The following is a 19,645-nucleotide window of genomic DNA, read 5'->3' on the forward strand; positions in this document are numbered from 1 at the left end:
AACCCTTTATGCCAATGCAGAATTATAATTCAACATTAGTGTTACAGTTGGAATTGTGCCCCCTAAAATTCATGTGTTGTTGTCTTAATATCTTATCCCTCAGTATGTGACCTTACTTAAAAACCAGATCATTGTGCATAAAATTAGTTAAGGTAAGATCTAATCCTTAGGGTGTATCATAGCCTAGTAATTATTTCAGGGTCTACCTTGGTTGCTTTTCTATTACCATGAAGAGATACTATGACCAAGGCAAATTATAAAAGAAAACAGTGGATAGGTATGGTACCTGGAGCAGTAGTTGGATGCTTACATCTGACCCACAAGCAGAAGCAGAGAAAGCTAGTGAGACTGGGCCTGCTGTGAGCTTTGGAAACATCAAAGCCCACCCCAGCAACACACCCTCTTCAACAAGGCCACGCCTCCTAATCCTTCCCAAACAGTTCCACCAACCAGGGGCCAAGCAATCAAACATATGTGCCTGTGGGGGCCATTCTCATTCAAACCACCACAGGGTCTGACCTAGCCTCATAGGAATGGGGTCCTGATAGCAAGGGGGAATGAACATAAAGGGAGTCACACATAGACAGAAGATGAGGTAAAAAGACACAAGGAAAGCCCTTCTGACAGCCTCAGAGGAACCAATCTTGATTTGAAACTTCCAGTCTTCAAAACTGTGAGACAATAAAGCTCTGTTATTTAAGCCACTGAGTCATGATGCTTTTGTAGGCAGCCCTACAAAACTAATACCAGATGTAGACTATTTCCCAGCAGTCACCTTCCTGGTCCGTCCTCCTGACTTCCTTTCAAAATTAACATGTCCCAATCTCTCATTTACCACTGTCCTGTTTTTATCACTATTAAGAAGTATTTTGCCATACACACATACACACACACACACACACACACACACACACACACACACACACACACACATATTCATACACACACACCTTGAGACATGTTACTCAAATTTGTTCAGGTTTGAGTTATGCCAAAAGGTCTATAAGGGCATTGCAGGCTATGCTGTCTTGTATCCGTTTATGTATAGCTGTAGCTTGTTTCTTTTCTGCCAGCTGGCATTCCATGAAATGACCGACACATTTCTCACTAGGTGGCCTCAAAGTGGTGTAGAGAGTGTAGGCCCGCTCTCATGCTCCTCCAAAACACTGCTCCATGGCCCAGAGCCCAAAGCGTTCTCTTCTAACAGCTGTGCCGCCTTCCGCCTTCGGAGATTTGGTTCTGTGATTTGGACTCCCTACTTAAACTCATAAAGGCCAATGACAGAGCAGCAAATCCTGGGAAGGGTAGATGGGAAGGATAAAGGAAAGTGCGGTAGACACTGGAGAGGATACTAAATAAAGTCCCTTGTCTCTCTCTGGCTTGCCTCCTCAGCAAAGCTGAACTCTGTGGAGTAGAACCCCATAGTGCCACACAGCAAACCACATAACCACAACTGGAGGATGACCCCCAGCTCCGTCCAGCACTATTTGTGGGCTGATCTCATCTTCCTCAGGACAGGAGTGTTTGCCTAGGAAGGGACTCGGGACTTTGTGCTGAACAGGCAATAAACTGAGAATTATCTACTGAACTGAAAGTTAGGTTGAGAGTAAGACAACAGTCTGTTTCCCCTTCTTGGCCCCATTTTAAAAGATGGTTCTCGTCTGAAAAATTTCACAGAACAGTACAAAGCAATTGGAAAACATGACTTTTCTTAACCCTAAAACAAAGCAGCCTGGCCTTCTATGCAGGCATGTGGACTTCACTAATCTTCTAGACTTCACTAACAATGGTAACTAAGCTTTCCAGGTGTTCCCTTTTGGATGAACCTAGGCTTGGTCACGTGACATCATTCTAACCAATGAGAGCTGAGTTTGAGTCTAATAGTGAGGTTGGGAGAGAGCTTTAGTTCATCTGAAGGAGAACACAGAGCTCTGCTGCCTCAGGCTCCTCGACCCTTTCACAGCATCCCTCCCTTATGCTTGCTCCTAGCTGTGGTGGCCAGATCTCTGTCAAAATGGAGCAGATAAGAAACATGAGGCAACGGGCCTGATACATCAACCCACTGAAATTCAGAAGCCTGCAGATGCCTCTCCTTAGAATTCACATTATGCAAGAAAGACTGACATTTCTTTATTTCCATTAGTTTTCCTCAAGGTTCCTGTTACTTGCAGCCAGAAACATTGTTGAGTGACGGAGCTGGACTCGACTTCCTGAGAAGTAGGTGGAAGTGAGTCTGAGGACTATGTGTTGGAAGTCTGCGTGTGAAGGAGGAAGGATCTGAAGATTCAGATCTCTAAATATAAAGTGGAGCATCTTAACTCTTTAGATAGGTAAACTGAGGCACAAAGAAGCAAAGTGTTTTGTCTGTGGCTTCCTAACTCTGGTAGGAAGCAGCCTCCTGGCAAGTGCTAATTTGTGCACGTGGTCTTAAACAGAAAAGAGGCTGAGAAGGGTGAATAAAGCCTGCAGTCACCAACTCCCTTCCTCCCCTCATTCCCAGCTCACCTGTCAGTCCACTGGATCATCTGATCATGATTTGACTCTCCCTCAGGCAAAAGCATCTTCCACGCCAAAAGTTACATACTGCCTCCATGTGCGTAAGCCATCGCTCTTTCTGCCACGAAATAACAGTGACATTCTTAGAAAATCCTATAGAATAACTTTGAAGCAAATGCTTCTTAGGTATTGGGAGAAAACCCTAAATGTTGGTGATGGTGCCACACAGGATGAAGCATCCCCATGCCTGCTCTTTCTTTCTTTCTTTCTTTCACAAACACAGTTTACCCTACAAACAAGCTCACACTGTTTGGGAAAGTATATTCTTGGAATGTAATCTGCTGGGAAAGATGACCAAGAAATGACATATGGTACAAAATGATCTAATCACTAAGGGAACAAATATGGAGTGCTTGGCTTTATCAGCAGGAGGGGGAGCAGCATCCCGTTCTCACTGCATAGGGTACGGATGTATGTTTTTCTAGTTCAGTGCCCATCAAGCAGTCTCAACAAAGCTTCATTCCTGTGTCTCTGTGCTTGGTTCCCAGAATGCTGGGGAAAAGTTTCCACTAGTAAATTGCTATAGCAAAAGTGATAGAGATCATGAATGCTTCTAAAGTCCGTATTAAAGTGTACATTACTGTCCTGGGATATTGTTTCCCATAAATATCTCTCCTGCAGCCATCATTTGTATCACAGAGAACATATTTCTACTTGTGGACCCTGTTGTTAGTAGCTGTATTTGAAGGTGGAGTTCACAATAATGAGCTATGCCTCAAGAATTTGGAAGTGCTGAAGTTGGAAAGGACAGAGTACAGAGTCCGCACTGATGGACCAAACCTACTACATATAAAGACACCTTAAACATAGAATGTCTCCAAGCCAGGAAAACAAAACTATGGGAAGAACAAAGACAAATTTCACATCCTGAAAAATAGCAATCAGGAAGAGAGATCCTGGAATGGAGGCACAGGCCAAAGGAGTTACAAAGGCAGATGTTGGATTGCCTAAACAGACTCACCAGGGGAGACGCATCTTATTCGATCAACCTTTAACATCCAGATTGTTCTGGCAAACTCCTGAATGAAGATAAGGGTATTACATTAATTCAACATGATACCATTCAGTGTTAGAGTTGCCTGACTCTTCTTTTTTTAACTTTATCTTCAGCCATCATTTCTTGGTAATATGGCTGCCTGTGGGACCAACTGTCAGAAAGGATACATGCCATAAAAGATATTTCAGTACCCAAGATAAAGGTTCTCAAGTACAAGTTAATCAGGGTTCTAATTTTCTGATTTTCTATATCACAACCAGATTGTTCACATTGAGTCTCTTCCTGAGAAGGCACATGATTTCAATGTGTGGAAACCCAGTTTTACATGCCCGAGAGACTGAGGACTGACCCCACAATGTGGCAGGCTCCACCTGCTAACCTCTCTGGTTTCTGTTTCTATAATCTTGGGGAGGGGCCTTATGAATCTTGTTAACTTCAGCTTTCCCAGGACTGTTGAGTTCCATTTATTTCCTGAACCTCAGCAACTTCTCTCCTCTGGCCAAGGGGGAATGTTTCTGTTAGGTCCAAAGGAATCTTCATTTCCCAAAACTCCAAAAAGCAGTCCAAACATCCAGAAATGGGCTCAACCTAAACTATAGAAAGATTTCTGGCAGTTAGATAAAAGCCAACATTCCTCAGGAACTTGTGAAGCTGTTCCCCTCTACCAAAGAGTCATTCCCCCTATTACTGGACAAATGACTCTCTGTGGGGCCTATTAGCACATCAAAGCCCATGCTGGCCTCCAGGCACCCTCATATCACAAGTACCTGTTACACATTTCAAAGTCTATGCTAGCCTCCTAGACCTTCTCACCTCCTGCCTTACTTCAAACTCCCTCCAGCTCATGGGCTTCCCTCCCCTCAGCTACTCATTCTCCTTATTACCCTGCTATTTTCAATATTCTCTCCTCTCCTCTCCTCTCCTCTCCTCTCCTCTCCTCTCCTCTCCTCTCCTCTCCTCTCCTCTCCTCTCCTCTCCTCTCCTCTCCTCTCCTCTTCTCTCTCTCTCTCTCTCTCTCTCTCTCTCTCTCTCTCTCTCTCTCTCTCCTCTCTTTCTCTCTCTCTCTCTCTCTCTCTCTCTCTCTCTCTCTCTCTCCCCCCCCTCCCTCTCTCCCTCCCTCTCTATGCCCCACCCCCTTTCTCCCTCTGCTCTGCTCATGGCCAGGTCCAGCCTGCTCTTCAGTCTTCTTCTTTCTCTTTCTGCTCTGAACTCTTCCAGATGCCTCTGGCTATACTCTCTCTCGTATCTACAATGCAAACTTTCCCCTTCCCTGTACCATGGAGTGGACATGTTGTCAGTTTCCTACTGTTGTGCCCGAGCACTGATGTGGTAAGGCAGAACTCCTGATCTATCTAGGCACCCTGCTCTCCTGTCAAAGGAGAACCTTAAAGGATGGGAAACCCTGAGTGCCACCTGCTGAGAGCATCCAAAGATGAGAAGAGAAGGGAGTATAGCGCTACCTAGAGGGAAGCCTTGACACTCACTCTTTCTTCAGTACAGTTCCCGGAGTGTAACTGAGTAAAGATAAGTTCTGAAATGATTGAACACCTGACTGGGTGAGGCCTCCCTGTTAACACCCCAGCCATTCCTTCTGGCCAAAGGAAGGTTTCACTGGCACTGTGAAATCTGTGGGTGGGGAAGGCAATGACTGATTTGTATCATCTGAGAACTTGAAATTTTATCATCATCCAACATTGTCTAAGGCTGAAGGAGCTGTAGCTCTAGCTGAAGAGGTCGGCAATGCTGACCTTGTTAGATGTTGCTATTTGTGCTAGTCACCTACTGAGGACACAGAAACTTCATCTGACTGTTTGATCATTAAACAGACAACCCACTGATGCCCATGGCAACTGGATGAGGAACTGAAACAATAGCAGAGGTGTTGTGGAAGGGATGAAGAAATGAACTGTGTGGGGACCATGGAAGTAGTAGACCAGGAAGCTTCAGTAGGCTTTGGGATCACTGACAACCAAGAAGGTTGAATACTTGTTGCCTACATTATTCCTGTGGGATTCATCTGCAAAGCTAATAACACCATCTTCTATATTAACCATCTTATAAAAAGAAAAGTCTATCCCAAGCATAAAATAGGATATCTAAGCAAGCTTTGCTGGCAAAAGAATGCCTACCATTAACCAACTAAGTTTGTTCTATGTGGGCAAATAAAAACCAAGCCAAGTCCAAGAAACCATTGAGCAGAGGCACTTAGAAGATAAAATAGAAATAGTATTGAAAAGGAAGCCTACATGAGACATGCAGAACCCAGAAGTCCAATGAACATGACTAACACTGATGCTGCTGCCTTGAATTTCCATAGCAGCATCACACCGATAGGTACACAAACGTGTGAACATATGAAGAGGGTGGCGTGGCCTGAAAGCAATTTTCTCAGCATGGGAAGAAACCATTTGTCAGTGTAGAAGACAAAGAAGACAATGGTGATGAGAACCCCTGGCAGAAATAAAACTGTCATTTTTAGAAGGATTGGACAATAGGCGAAGCTACCTACCCTATTTTAAGTAAAAAGAAAAAAATGACTAAGATAATTGTAGTTTTGGAGTTGCAGAGGAAAGAGCTAAAGCAACCTCGTCCATAGCCCATCATCAGCAAGTTCCTTCTCACTGAAACTGCCTGCATCTAAGTTGACACAAAATCCTCTCAAATATTCCCATGCCTGGTTCCTTGACACATCATACAAGGGCCCATGGTGACAAAAAGGATTAGAATATGTAATGTGACATAATGACAACCTATAGATTGAAGAGGGTGTGGCTCTCATTATGGAAGGAATGGTTACTACCCTCCATTTTCAAAGTGAATTTGGCAGATGGAAGAAAAGGAAATACATCCCATGTCTGCAGGATTCAATGAAGGGACTAAGCTGCCACACCAACCAGCTGGGTGACTCCAGATAGCTTGGCAAGCCTCTACCAAAATAATCTCTAGGAGTGCATGAAAAAAAAAATAGAGTGCAGATTTTAACTTGGGAAGAAATTTTGCTTCTAACAAACCTGAAAAAAAAAAGATAAGTGATTGGGTTGTGGACATCAGCCCTTTCTGGGGTATTATGCACCCATCTTAGTATTGCGTCTAAGTACAGGCATTTTTAGGGGTAGGAAATACTCCCTTATATTACCATGAACTTCAAAAGGGAAAGCTTGTCTTGAAGATACCTTGTTTTGTTTTTATATCCTCTCAAAATGTGGACTTGATCTTTTTAACCCACCAACTTGAGCTCCTCCTTTCTCTAATTACATGGTTCGAGTCATCACGCTTACATGGATTTCTTCTGATTTGACAAATGGCCAACTCTGGAACTCAGGTTTCCCAAAAGTCTTTCACAAATATCCCCCATGGTAACTACATGACCATCTTGCCTGACCATGATTAAAACTTGGCCATTTGAAAGGCTCTCCCTGAGTGTAAGCCTAGGGGGACGGAGATGGAGGAACATGCTGCTCTTCACAGACACTCAGCATTCTACATCAGAGACCTCAAAGTATCTGATCCAAGTAATCCTTTCTACCGAGATGAGGAAATTGGCCTGTGAGGTTTTCACATAGGAACATTATCAGGTTCCCTTCAGTCCCTGATGCAGCATAGCCTTTGAAAAACTCCTTTTATCAAAGTAGTGTCTGAACATGAAAATGGCGTATGAGGGTAGTCTATAAATAGCAAAGGCTGTTTTGATTTGAGAAAGTATTCATTGACCCCCCTCACTGAGGAAATTAAGAATTTTGTTTACTTCACACATCTATTTTCTTCTTCAAATTTTCCGTTATTTTACTTCCTATATACTTTTTCTTAAGCTACTTTATTTTATTATTTTGTGAAGGATATGGGTGTGCATGCCATGGCACACACATGGAGATCAGAGGTGACTCGCATGAGCTGGTTCTCTCTTTCCACCACGTGGGTCTCAGAATTGACCTCAGGTCATCAGGATTAAATGAGGATGCTCTACCCAGAGTCAGCCCTGTCATCCATATCTCACCTCCTATTCTCAACTCGGTGCCTGCGTTAGGTTCTGAAATGGTCGCTGGAGAGAGGTTTCTCTCACTTTTAATTAATTGGCTATCAGAGGTGAGATGAATGAGTAAAGTTGCTTCTTTGTTCATGCAGAACCAAGTGTGCTAGGGTTACATTTGTTTTCCAGGCATGTCACAAGGAAATGATTACTCTACCATACAAAATAAAACAGGCCTAGAATCTAGGTCAAGTGTAATCTCTAACACTTCATCAAGGACTTCACATCATGCCACAATTTAATTTACTTCATACTTTGGCTGTTAGTCCTATATATTTTTATGTTTCCCTGGCAGTATAGACATAGTTTCTCCCTCAGAGAAGAACTGTGTGGTTCCTTGTTATAGTCGCTAGAGTCTTCTTCCTGATACTTAGGAATGGCTCCATTCTTCCTCTGGAAGATGTTCATGGAACTCATTGACTTTCCATATAAAGTAGACCAATGGCTTTCAAGGCGTGTTGAAACATTTCTCAGCCCTTGATTCCATTTCATCACTCAAGAAAACAGAAACTACTCTAGGTGGTTAAAGCAGAGAGGGATCCATTCAAGTCATTCATTACAATGTATCAGAGGGACCTAATGAACAAAGGATAACTAGGTGATATGACCCAGGGACAGTACATGCAGAGACCCACTTCTGCTCCTGCAGAACCTTCAGAACTCCAACTCCTCTTTTCTGACAAGAAACCATTAAGTCTCCGTTTCCCCTGATGTTGTAGGAAGGGTTATTCCCACAGATACGATGGGAAGTTCTGGCACTGTGGCTTGTCAGTTGCACTAAAGCCACTGAAGTCACTGCTAGGTCAGGCCATCTACCCCCTACCTACTTCTAGTTTCATTCACAATCCTCTCGTTGTATGAACCAAATCAGAATCCAGCTGGGTGTAAAGTCTTGGAAAGGTGATTTTAGGCTTCAAGTCCCCAAAGTAAGAGGAGTGAACAGAAGGTCAGTATGAAACTGAGCCTCATCAAAAATACATCTCAAGCAGAGCTGAAGAGATGGTGCAATGGTTAAAAGCAAGACTTGACTCTTTGGAGCACCCGGATTTGGTTCCCAAGACCTATGTTGGACAGTTCCCAATTGTCTGTAACTCTGGCATCAGGAAATCTGGCGCCCTCTCCTGGCCTCCACAGGCACCTGTATTCATGTTCAAATACTTACACATAGGTGCATAAATATGCATGTGATTAAAATTGGAATTTTATTTTAACAATCTGGAACAGATTTAGATTATATGGTGGTTAGATTTAACTGTTATTTTGACAAAAATCTAGAACAATCCCAGGTAATGGGTCTCAGGGCATTCCTGTGGAGAATTATCTTGATCACACTGATTGCCCACCAACTGTGGTGGCACCATTCCCTAGGCAAGGGACACTGGGGTGGACTGTAGAAGAGCGAGGAAAGTAAGCTGAACACTAGCAAGCATGCATTCATTTTTCTTTTCTTCTGAATGCAGAAATAATGGGACAAATTGTCACATTCCTGATGCCTTGGCTTCCCCACCATGAGGGACTCTAACCTGGAACTGAGATTGAAATAAACCTTCTACCTCAAGTTGCTTTCACTGTTTTTTTTTTTTTGCGGGGGGGGGGGGGATTAGTTTTTTCAAGACAGGTTTTCTCTGTGTAGCCCTAGCTGTCTTGGAACTCACTCTGTAGACTAGCCTGGCCTCTAACTCAGAGATCCATCTACCTCTGCCTCTGCTGGGATTAAAGGCGTGCGCCTCCACCGTCCAGGTCATTTGGGTCTTTTAATACAGTGACAGGTAAAAAAATTAAGACAGATTGCATCCACCATTTTTACAACTTATTTGGTTTTTTGTTTGTTTGTTTGGTGGGAGATTGTTTAAGAACTTTTAGTTCTTCATTAATTCCTCAGAAATTATACCTGGAAAGTAAAATATTCTGAGCCTTTCCATATTGCAAAATGTTTATATTTTCTCTTACATTCTATCATTTGTTCGGCTAAGTACATTGTTACTTTAAATTAGGAGATATCACTCTGTTGTCTTCCAGAAACAAGATAAAAATCTTGAAGAAACAAGTTCATTCGTACACGACCTTCTAAATTAGAACAACTGATTGCTTCTGTGTCGATTAGCTTTGCTCCATAACAAATCACCTCCACCCACTGACCTGAAGCAACTACTTCTCATCATTTGTGCCTCAGTGGGAAGTGCTTTAGAACTGGCCAGGCTTACTGGACCTGGATGGTCTAAGGTGGTCCCGGGTGTCTGGTCTCAAGAGAAGGCATGTACCTAATTTGAAGTGGCTTGCCATTGCTTGAGGTGGCATTGCATCATCTTACAGGCTAGCAGATCTTCCCAGGACAGTCTTAGGAAGAGCAAACCTCAGTGAGAGAATTCTCTTCTGCTTGCCTGGTATCACTCTACTGTCCGGTTGGCTAAATGAAATCAACTGTAGTTACATTGGTTGAAGAAATGCATAGCTGTGGAATGCATGGAGCTCTAAAGGATGAAATAGAAGCAGAAAAGCAATGCAATACAATAATCTCTAGACAGACCGCCGTTACTACATGTGTTTGCAGACGATTCTAGTGTTACCTCTTTTCCAAAGCCCCTCATTGTCTATTTGCTGGGTGCTAAAGATATAAACACGACTAAGACATAGTTTCTGAACTAAGGAGGTCACTGGGGTGAGGCAGTCTCACCCAAGTAACCTTTAATTAAGATAACTGCATGAACCCACCTCAGTTGAGAGAGACAGTGAGTAAATTAAAAGAGCTCACGGCATGTCATTTGATGAAAACCAGCAAACCCAGGCTTGGACAACTGGCAACCTTTTTGAATTCCAAATACAAGGGAAGAAAACGCTGGAAGCATAGGGAAAATTAAAACAGGAATCATCAAAACAAAAGGACATCAGGTTAGCCTCACATTGTACTACAATTCTGTGTAAAAACTCATGGAACTAAATTCTGTTGTTTTACAGAAGTAGCAGTTTAAGAATTTTTTTCCCCAAATGGTCCATTTCTTTATAGAGAAAATATTCAGATTACTAAGCACCCTCCATTGGAAAAAAAATGAGTCTGCATTCTAGTTAATGGAAAAATTAATTTGTAATAGGAATTCTACAAAGGAGATTCAAGATATAAATAGGCTTGAAGGTCATACTTTCTCATTTGACATTCAAACCCAAGGACCCACTGTGGTGGTATTGTGTTCCCCAAAATAGTGTGCACACTAATAAACTTATCTGGGGTCAGAGAAGAGAACAGCCACAATATTAAACACAGAGGATAGGCAGTGGTGGCACACACCTTTAATCCCAAGAATGAGCCTTTAATCCCAGGGAGTGATGGCAGATAGCAGAAAGGTATATAAGGCGTGAAGACCAGGAACTAGAAGCATTTGGCTGGTTAAGCTTTCAGGCTTTGGAGCAGCACAGTTCAGCTGAGACCCGTTCTGGAAAAGGACTCAGAAGCCTTCAGCCCGAGGAAACAGGATCAGCTGAGGATCCGGCGAGGTGAGGTAGCTGTGGCTTGTTCTGCTTCTCTGATCTTCCAGTTCACCCCAATACCTGGCTCAGGTTTGATTTTATTAATAAGGACTTTTAAGATTCCTGCTACAGAATCGGATTAGAAAATGATCTTAAAGTCCACTTTACTGCTAATGTTAATAATCTCAACTAGATAGAATTGATGTGTCGGCTTTTATTACTTTTAGTTGTGTGTAGGAGGGGTTGTACATGTGGGATCAGCTTCCTTTGGCAGCCAGATGTGTCTGATCCCCTCTAGCTGAAGTCATAGGTGATCTATCCAACATGGATACTGGGAACTAAAATCAGAACCTCTGTATGAGTAGTACGTGTAATTATCACTAAACCATCTCTCCTGCCCCAGAATTTATACTTTTTTTTTTTTTTTTTTTTTTTGGTTTTTCGAGACAGGGTTTCTCTGTGTAGCTTTGCGCCTTTCCTGGGACTCACTTGGTAGTCCAGGCTGGCCTCGAACTCACAGAGATCCACCTGGCTCTGCCTCCCGAGTGCTGGGATTAAAGGCGTGCGCCACCACCGCCCGGCCAGAATTTATACTTTTAAAATTATAAATATATAGACTGAGAGTTAGGGCTACAGCCCACCGGCTAGAGTGCTTGACTGACATGCTCAAGGCCCTCAAGGCCCTGATTTTGATCCCCAGTATGCAAGCAGGCAAACAAGCAAACACAGAGACAGGCATCGTGCTGTCTCCTCGGAATCCCGGGACCCCGGGGACAGATGTGGGAAGAGCACAGACCGTGTGAGGCCAGTCTGGACTAGAGCATGAGATTCAGCTTGAAAAAAAAAAAAAAAGAGGGGGGGGGAATGCACTGTAAAGTACATCATGAATGACCTAAGCAATTAGAGATTTTGATTGTAAAACATTTTCTATCACCAAACTCTCTTCCTATTATCATCATCGCATGGCCTGTGATGCTCTTATGCAAAAATAAGTGGGAGTGAAAAAAGAACCACTACAATAGTAAGAGCTGTTATCTCCGGGCAGTGGAAAAACAGTTTCCCCCTTCACTTCACTTTCAGAATTTATCAAATCATCTACAATCAGCACATATTTTATATAATACAATAGCATATCAAGAGAGGCAACTACAGCTCCTGGTGCCTTATCATGGCAGGCATTGTTCTTGCTTCTATCAGTTTGCACAGATTGTCCCTGATTGGTACCCTTCCTTCAGGTGTAATCCCGGGACCCAAGCCCTCTCCGTTTCATGATTGTGTGGCTCTCCACAAATGACCCTCGAGTTTTTCTCAGATACTGTGTCTCTTCCTTAATTCTGGATTAAAATGGTGTCCTGTGGAAGGAATGTGTGAGACCTGCCTGGAAGTCACATCACCACTTTGTCTATGTCTCCACTGGCCAAACCTCAATCTCTTAGCCACTGTTAGCTTTAAGGAAAGCTGAGAAATGAAGTCTAGCTGTGCACCCCGGGAATAAAATCAAGCACTGTTGAACACACCATAACCTACTCTTCCAATCACTAAATAGTCCTTTTATTCATGTTGCCGTACGTAAAACACGTTTGCCCTTTTCCAAGTTTCCAGAAAACTTGGAGAACATTCCTCGGTCTTTGATTCTCTTCACCTAGGTCAATTATGGGTCTCTGCATTAACTACTACATATACTCTACTGCAATTAGAAGCTTCTCTGATAAGAATGGAGAGATGCATTTATCTATGGGTATAACAACTCATTAGGAGTTGTTTTAAACTACTTCTTAACTGCGTAATAGTAGTAGGTTCTCTCCTGCTTATCCATAGGTTCTTAGCCCAATAATGAGTTTTTAGCTTGTGTAACAGGGCTTAAATATAATCAGGAAGTAGTTGGTTACTCCCATGATGTCCATGCTACTACTGTACCAGTGGACATTCCTTGCCAGACTAGTCATTATTATAGTCCACAGGGTCCACAGCCAGGTGAGATCAACGATTACACTTCTCCTCTGGTATTGTACATAGTACCTTTTAGAGCTATGAAATCAGCCAGTTGGACTGAGGTTCAGGTCAGTTCCAGTCTGAGTGCCTCATGTTGTATGATTCAAGTATGTGGTGTCTTCAGGAATAGGGTATTAGTGTCAGATTCTAGAGGGTAACCAAGAATATGGCCAATAGCCTGTAACGTTTGTAGAGGTCTATGGAACCTCACCGACCAACAACGCCAAAAGAACTAACCCATTCTGTGGGATTCTCATCCATAAATGGAACATCTGTAATACAACCACTTCTCTCAAAGCTCATGGATCATGGTGAAAGAAGAGGCAGAAAGAATGTAAGAGCCAGAGACAGTGAATGACTACAGGAGCACAGTGTCTTAGATACAACAGAGCAGGTATATGCATGAATTCACAGTGGTTGTAATAGAGACATAATGCCTGTGTAAACTGAAGCCAGACTAACTCCCCGCATGGAAGAGAAGTTACGCATGAAGTCCTACGCATAACCAGACAGCTATTGGCAATTGATAGCTGCTAGGAGAGTGGAAGTCTATTTTCTTCAAGAGTGTAGCCCCTGGTAGTGGAAAGCAAAACATCCAAGAATATTTGGGAAGCACAAACTGAACTAGCCTAGGATTTTGTTGTTGTTGTTGTTGTTGTTTTTACGAGGGAGAAGTTGAATGAGTGGTGAGCACATACAAAACTCTCAGAACTAATAAAAATATCTGTAAAAGGGAAAATTTGGAGAGACTTTCACATCCCTCCCCACAAACACTATGCCCATTTCAAAGCCCAGAGGATGTACAATCTTTCTATACTCCAAATGTGGCTCCTGTGGTCCAGTGTCTTTCTTAAAGATTTATTTTATTTTTATTGTATGTATGGTCTGTGTATGTGCACACATGTGCATATTTGCAGGTGCCCACAGAGACCAAAAGAAGGTGCTGGATCCCATGGACCTGGAGTTATAGGCAGCTGTGAGCCACCTGACGTCGGTGCCGAAAACCAAACTCAAGATCTCTGCAGAAGTAAGTGCTCTTTACTACTGAGCCGTCTCCCCAGCCCCACATCTGGCATCTTTTGACTTAAGAAGACCAGTCTTATCCCTCTACCTGTCATTCATCCCAGCTCATCCACTCAAGAAGCCAAAGAGCTGGAACTAGAATAAATATTCCCATGTAGAGCATGGATAAACGGGGACTGTGCAAACAGCATCACCATCATCCATAGAACTCTTCAAAACCCAAACTAAAACCCCATGCTTACTAAATACTAACTTCCCATCTGCCCTACCTCCAGGACACTACCAAGCTCCACCATGCTTCCTGTGTCTGTGGTTTTGATCACTATCGGTAATACAGAATCCATATTACCGACAGTGATTTAGTATTTATTTCATTTTGTCTGGTTTACTTCATTTAGCGTAATTTCTTCAAGATTCAATGGGCAAAGGTGCTTGACACAAAACCACAGTGACTTTGGCCATCATGGGGGTCTATTTTGAGTGCCATGGGGTAGAAGAAACAATTTTGGTGGACATAAAGTAGTTCCCACCACAGATGCTAAGATTTTTTACATTTCAGGAGTGTAAGGTACATGTCACACAACTCAGAGTGGAACTCAGAGCATGGCCTGTGGGAATCAGTTCTCTCCTTCTACCATATGGGTCACGGGGTTCACTCTCAGGTCTTCAGTAAGTGCCATTACTCACTGAGCCTCCTTCCCAGCCCCCAAAACTAAACATTTTAAGCTTGTTCACACTCTTTGACCAAAAGCTGCTACTTCTAGAAGTACTTCCCTTGGGGTACCCCTCAGATACAGTGTCCACCCTTTCTTCTCCCTGCATCCTGGGCTTCTTGGGCTCCTGACCTCTTAGATTGGACCAGAAGAACTAGACTTAATGCACCCTGGCTCCCCCGGGAGGACACACATTTGAAGTGCTTGAATTACTCCAGCATACACAGGGCTTCTATCTGGAGGCAGGTCCTGCAGCTACCACGGCTTCCCTTCCGAGTCCCCTGAGTTCCAGCTACTTTATCATTTGCTTCACTGTCTCATTTAATGCAGCCCACACTTCTAAAATCATTTGTGTTACTCCGTTTGAGTGTGCCCTCTGTTTCCTGATAAATATTACTACTATGCCTTCCTAGAGAAATAGATAGAGTTCTGAAAAACATACAAAGATGTTCAGCATGTGAAGAGCTAGCTCTGAGGTTAAGAGTACTGACTCCTCTCTCAGGAGTCTGTGGTGTCAATTCCCAGTAACCACATAGCTAACTATCTTCTGTAACTCCCTTTCAAAGGGGATCCAACACTTTTTTCTGGCCTCTAAGTCACTGCATATACATGGTGCATTAATGTACATGCAGGCAAAACACCCATACACATACCCCAAAAACTAAAAAATATCTAAATGAAATCTAAAAAACAGTATGTTCAAGACATCAAGATTCACACTGAAGCAGCTCTGGAACCAATGGTCTAATAATTAGAAGCCAGGAAATACGTTTCTGTGGGTCATGACCTTAGAGAATGCACACGCTAGTATTGGGGGACTTCTCTGACACTTTTCTAGATAATCTCGATTCTGGAGAACTCTGGGCAAGCTGCTCCCTTGACTTTCCCATACCCTGTCCCATCTTCAAACGTTTCCCTCAGGAAAAAATAAACTGACTAGGGATGAGATGTTTGCGTCTAAAGGAGCAGGAGACCTAGATTGCCTTACATGGAACAAAGGTAAGAGCACCTGGAAAATAAAAGCACGCAGCAACAAGGGCAACCTGGAGACTAAAATGAAGTGGGGCAGATGTGAGGAGATGAGCCGAGAGCTTTTCCAAGGAGGTGCCTTTTCCACACATGAACCCTTAGCACCTCCTTTGAGAATGCTTCACTCTTCCAGCCATTACTTACTGGGATATCTTTGACGTTTCTCCATCTTTAGGATGAGGAAAAAGAAACAGAAAGCCGAGCTGGCCCACCACCCCAAGTGCACGTTCCCGTGGTAAAGTATTATACAGAATATAAAACCTGGGTGTGGTGACACATGCTTGCAATCCCAGCACTCAAGAAGAGAGAGGGGACTCAGGCAGGAAGACTCCAAGCTTGAGGCCAGCCTGGGCTATGGCATGAGAGCCCAGCTTCAAAACCCCAAACAACAGTAACAGAATTGTAAAAGTCTGAGGACTTGGCAGTTTGTGTCTATTGGTGAAATTATTAAGACCACTCCACTTAGTTAAAAGGGAGGTTTATTTAGTGTCGTAACTTACAAATGAAGGGATAGGTAGGTTGCAGGGTCTGGGGAAGGTGTGTCACAGTCCGGCGGTGTTCTCTAGAGAACTCTGCTCGGTCTACCTCCACCGGAACAGAGAGAGGTGGTGCATCCGGATCTTGGGTCTTCAGGGTCCTCTCTTGACCCCACCTTGTAGGCGTGACAGTTACCGAAACCTCAATGGGGATTGGAACTTCCAGATCAAAGCTGGAATGGCTACCCACTACATGTGTCTTTATTGAAACCTTCTTAGATTTTATTTATTTACTGTGTGAATGGGGGTGTCACATGCCACAGCGCACATGAGGTGGTCAAAGGACAGCTTACAGAAGCTGGCTTTCTCCTTCCACCATGTGCGTCCTAGGGGAATCAAACTCGGGTCATAGGACTTGGTGGCGGGTGACTCTACCCACTGAGCCATCTCCCCAGCTCAGTTTTCATCTTTTAAAGTTAGGTTGTATTTTCTTCTTGTAACATTACAATATCTTTGAAAATCTAAAAGCCCGTGTGGAGGGAAGAAAAAAGAAAAAAGAATTGAAGGGGATAAAAGGCATCGTTACAGCATTTATTCAACACATGTTGACTACACTAGGGATACAGCAGTAAATTAAACAAAATCCTTGCATTTGAACAACCAGCACTCCAACGGGAGAAGGCTGCAGCAGGCCATGAGTGACATTGTAAATTAGCAATAGTGTGGCATCCCTGAAGTGCAGAGCTGGTGGGTGAAGGGCACTGTTTGGGTGGACGCTCGGGGGTGGCATCTCTGTGGAGCAACATTTGAATCGAACAAAAGCCACAGCTGAGGGATGAATGTGGCAAGGAAGCCAGCCACGAGGTTGTTCTGGGACACAGCAAGTCATCATGAAAACAGCAACTACATGACCCAAAGACAAGAGCACGTGGGGCAGACTCGGTAAGCAGCGGGGGCTGCAGGAGGAGACCCCTGTGAGTGGGAGGAAGAGCAGCACCCCGTGGGCAAGGGAAAGCACCTTAGCCCGGGAAGCCACAGCGTGAATTTCGGCTGATATTCCAAATGAGACAAGACATCCTTAGAGGGCCGGATAAGGGAGTAGCACAGTCTGCGTGACATTTCAAATAGCTTACTCCACTGATGCTGTGGGAAATATTACTAAACTCCTGTTCCCAGATTTTGAGGTAGTGTTTTTTTTTTATTTCTTTGTTTTTCTGTCTTAACAATAGGCATATTTTAGTTTCACAAGCAGAAAATAAAACATGAAGTGACAGAGGGCAACAGTACTCATTCTTTACTGCTCTGTCACAAACTCTCAAAATTCAGTGACTGAAAACAAGTATCTGTTACCTTGTAGCTGGGGTTAGAGATCCAAGGGAAGCCTGGCTACATAGCCCCAGCTCACCTGCAATCATGTGCCAGGCAGGCGGAAGGCATCTCAGGACTCAACAGAGGAAAGATCTGCTGCCGGAGCTCTCTTGGCTTACTATGGACCAACCTTGGGGGCAAGAAACCCTGTGTCCTTTGCCAGATGGGCAGCTTCCCCCTAAGTGAGGGTATCCAAGAGGGAGAAGAGTGTCTTTTTAAATCACCCAATTTCAGAAGCAACGTATACAGATGATCACATTCTACATACACAGGGGAGTTCATCAGAACCAGCAGGCCGGAGACCTTGGGTCCATCTTGGAGGATCCAGCCACAGCACCCGTTTCCTCCCTACAGCTTGACTCACTGAAGCAGGAGCGTGTCTGACTGCAAACCCTCTTTCTCACACATGCCTCTGACAGAATTTCAAGCACTGCCCAGCACAGCCAACTGTTGGCTTTTCTCCTCTCATTGACTCATTCCCTTGGCATCCATGCCAGATTCACATTATGTTCTTCTTCACTCCCCACATTAATTATTTTTTATACATTGGTTAGACGTGTGATCTCTTCCCTCACCCCCTCCCTCCCTCTCTCCCTTCTCTCTCTCTCTCTCTCTCTCTCTCTCTCTCTCTCTCTCTCTCTCTCTCGTCAAAATCTTATATAATCAGAATAGAAACCTATAGTGAGGAGGAAGCACAGTTTTCAAGATTCAGGATGAACTTTCTAGCTGCTTCCTTCCGAAGAGGTCCTGATAACAGGATCGCAGAACACCCGCAAACCCAGCAGCCACAAGGTCAAGCAGGCATATGCGAGGGGAGGACTAGGGACCGGAGGGGAGGAGCGAGTTACACAAGTTTGCTACTGCCTTGTGTAGTTACCCAAGTTTGATGGTAAAATGATGGAGGCAGACATCAGATGGTTCTCTGCACTCTGTACTCAGACTCCACTACTAAGTAATCTTCTCTATAGGGTGCTCCTGTACCTTGCTTTTAAGCAACTTGGATTTTAAAAAATAGTAGCAACAGGGGCTGGAGAGACGACTCAGGAGCTAAATGCACATACTGACCTAGCAAAGGAGCCCGATTTGTTTCTGAGTACTCCCTACATACATTGATCAGCTCATCTATAACTCTCCAGCTCCGGGTGATCTGGCACCCTCTTCTGGCCTCCAGAGACACTGCACTCATACGCACATACCTACATACAGAATTAAAGATAATTATTTTTAAATATTAAAATAGCAGCAGTAAAAAGGACCTGAAGTTCAATCTTGTTTAAATGTTATCATTCTTCTCAACACAAAAATATATCGTTAGAACATGGCCTCTCTTTCGGGATGTACACACCTTTGCTCAACAATTTTCTCAACCTTCATTCTTCCCTTTGTATCCCTGGTTGCCCTTTCTAGACCATTGTCCCACCCCCAAGTGACTCCATCTCTAGCATACAAGTTGCATATGCCTTATCCTAAAAGGTTGGGATGAGTGTTTCTGACTTGGAGCCATGTGTGTACACATAAGGAGCTATCTTTGAGGGATAGGACCCAAGTCTAAACACGGAGTTCCTTTTAGTTTCGTAAACACCTTATTCACATAGCCTGAAAGCAATTTTTAAAAATGCTTTAGGAGCCCATGGTTTGACCGCACCCTGTCACGTAATACTAACTACAGAACTTACACTTGGGGCATCATGTCTGTGCTCAAAACACTGACTTAGGGTCGAATTTCTGATTTTGGATTTTCACATTGGGGGTGATCAGCTTATGTCACTCTGCTCTGATTTTAGGCTTTACCTGATCTCCCTCAAAACAGAAATTCACCCAGACCCTTCATACTACCTTAGCCAAGCAGGTTTACAGATAATGTTTCTCTGCACACCAAATTATGGTCTAGAAGATTTGTTCTCCACTTGGATGGATTCTTAGATAGCCATCAGGTGGCCAACAGGAGTGTGGAAGATAGGGAGTCCCCGAAATCTCAGTAGGTACGTTTATAAGAGTCTAA

This window comes from Peromyscus maniculatus, chromosome 1 (genome assembly GCF_049852395.1).
Source record: "Peromyscus maniculatus bairdii isolate BWxNUB_F1_BW_parent chromosome 1, HU_Pman_BW_mat_3.1, whole genome shotgun sequence".
NCBI classification, from domain to species: domain Eukaryota; kingdom Metazoa; phylum Chordata; class Mammalia; order Rodentia; family Cricetidae; genus Peromyscus; species Peromyscus maniculatus.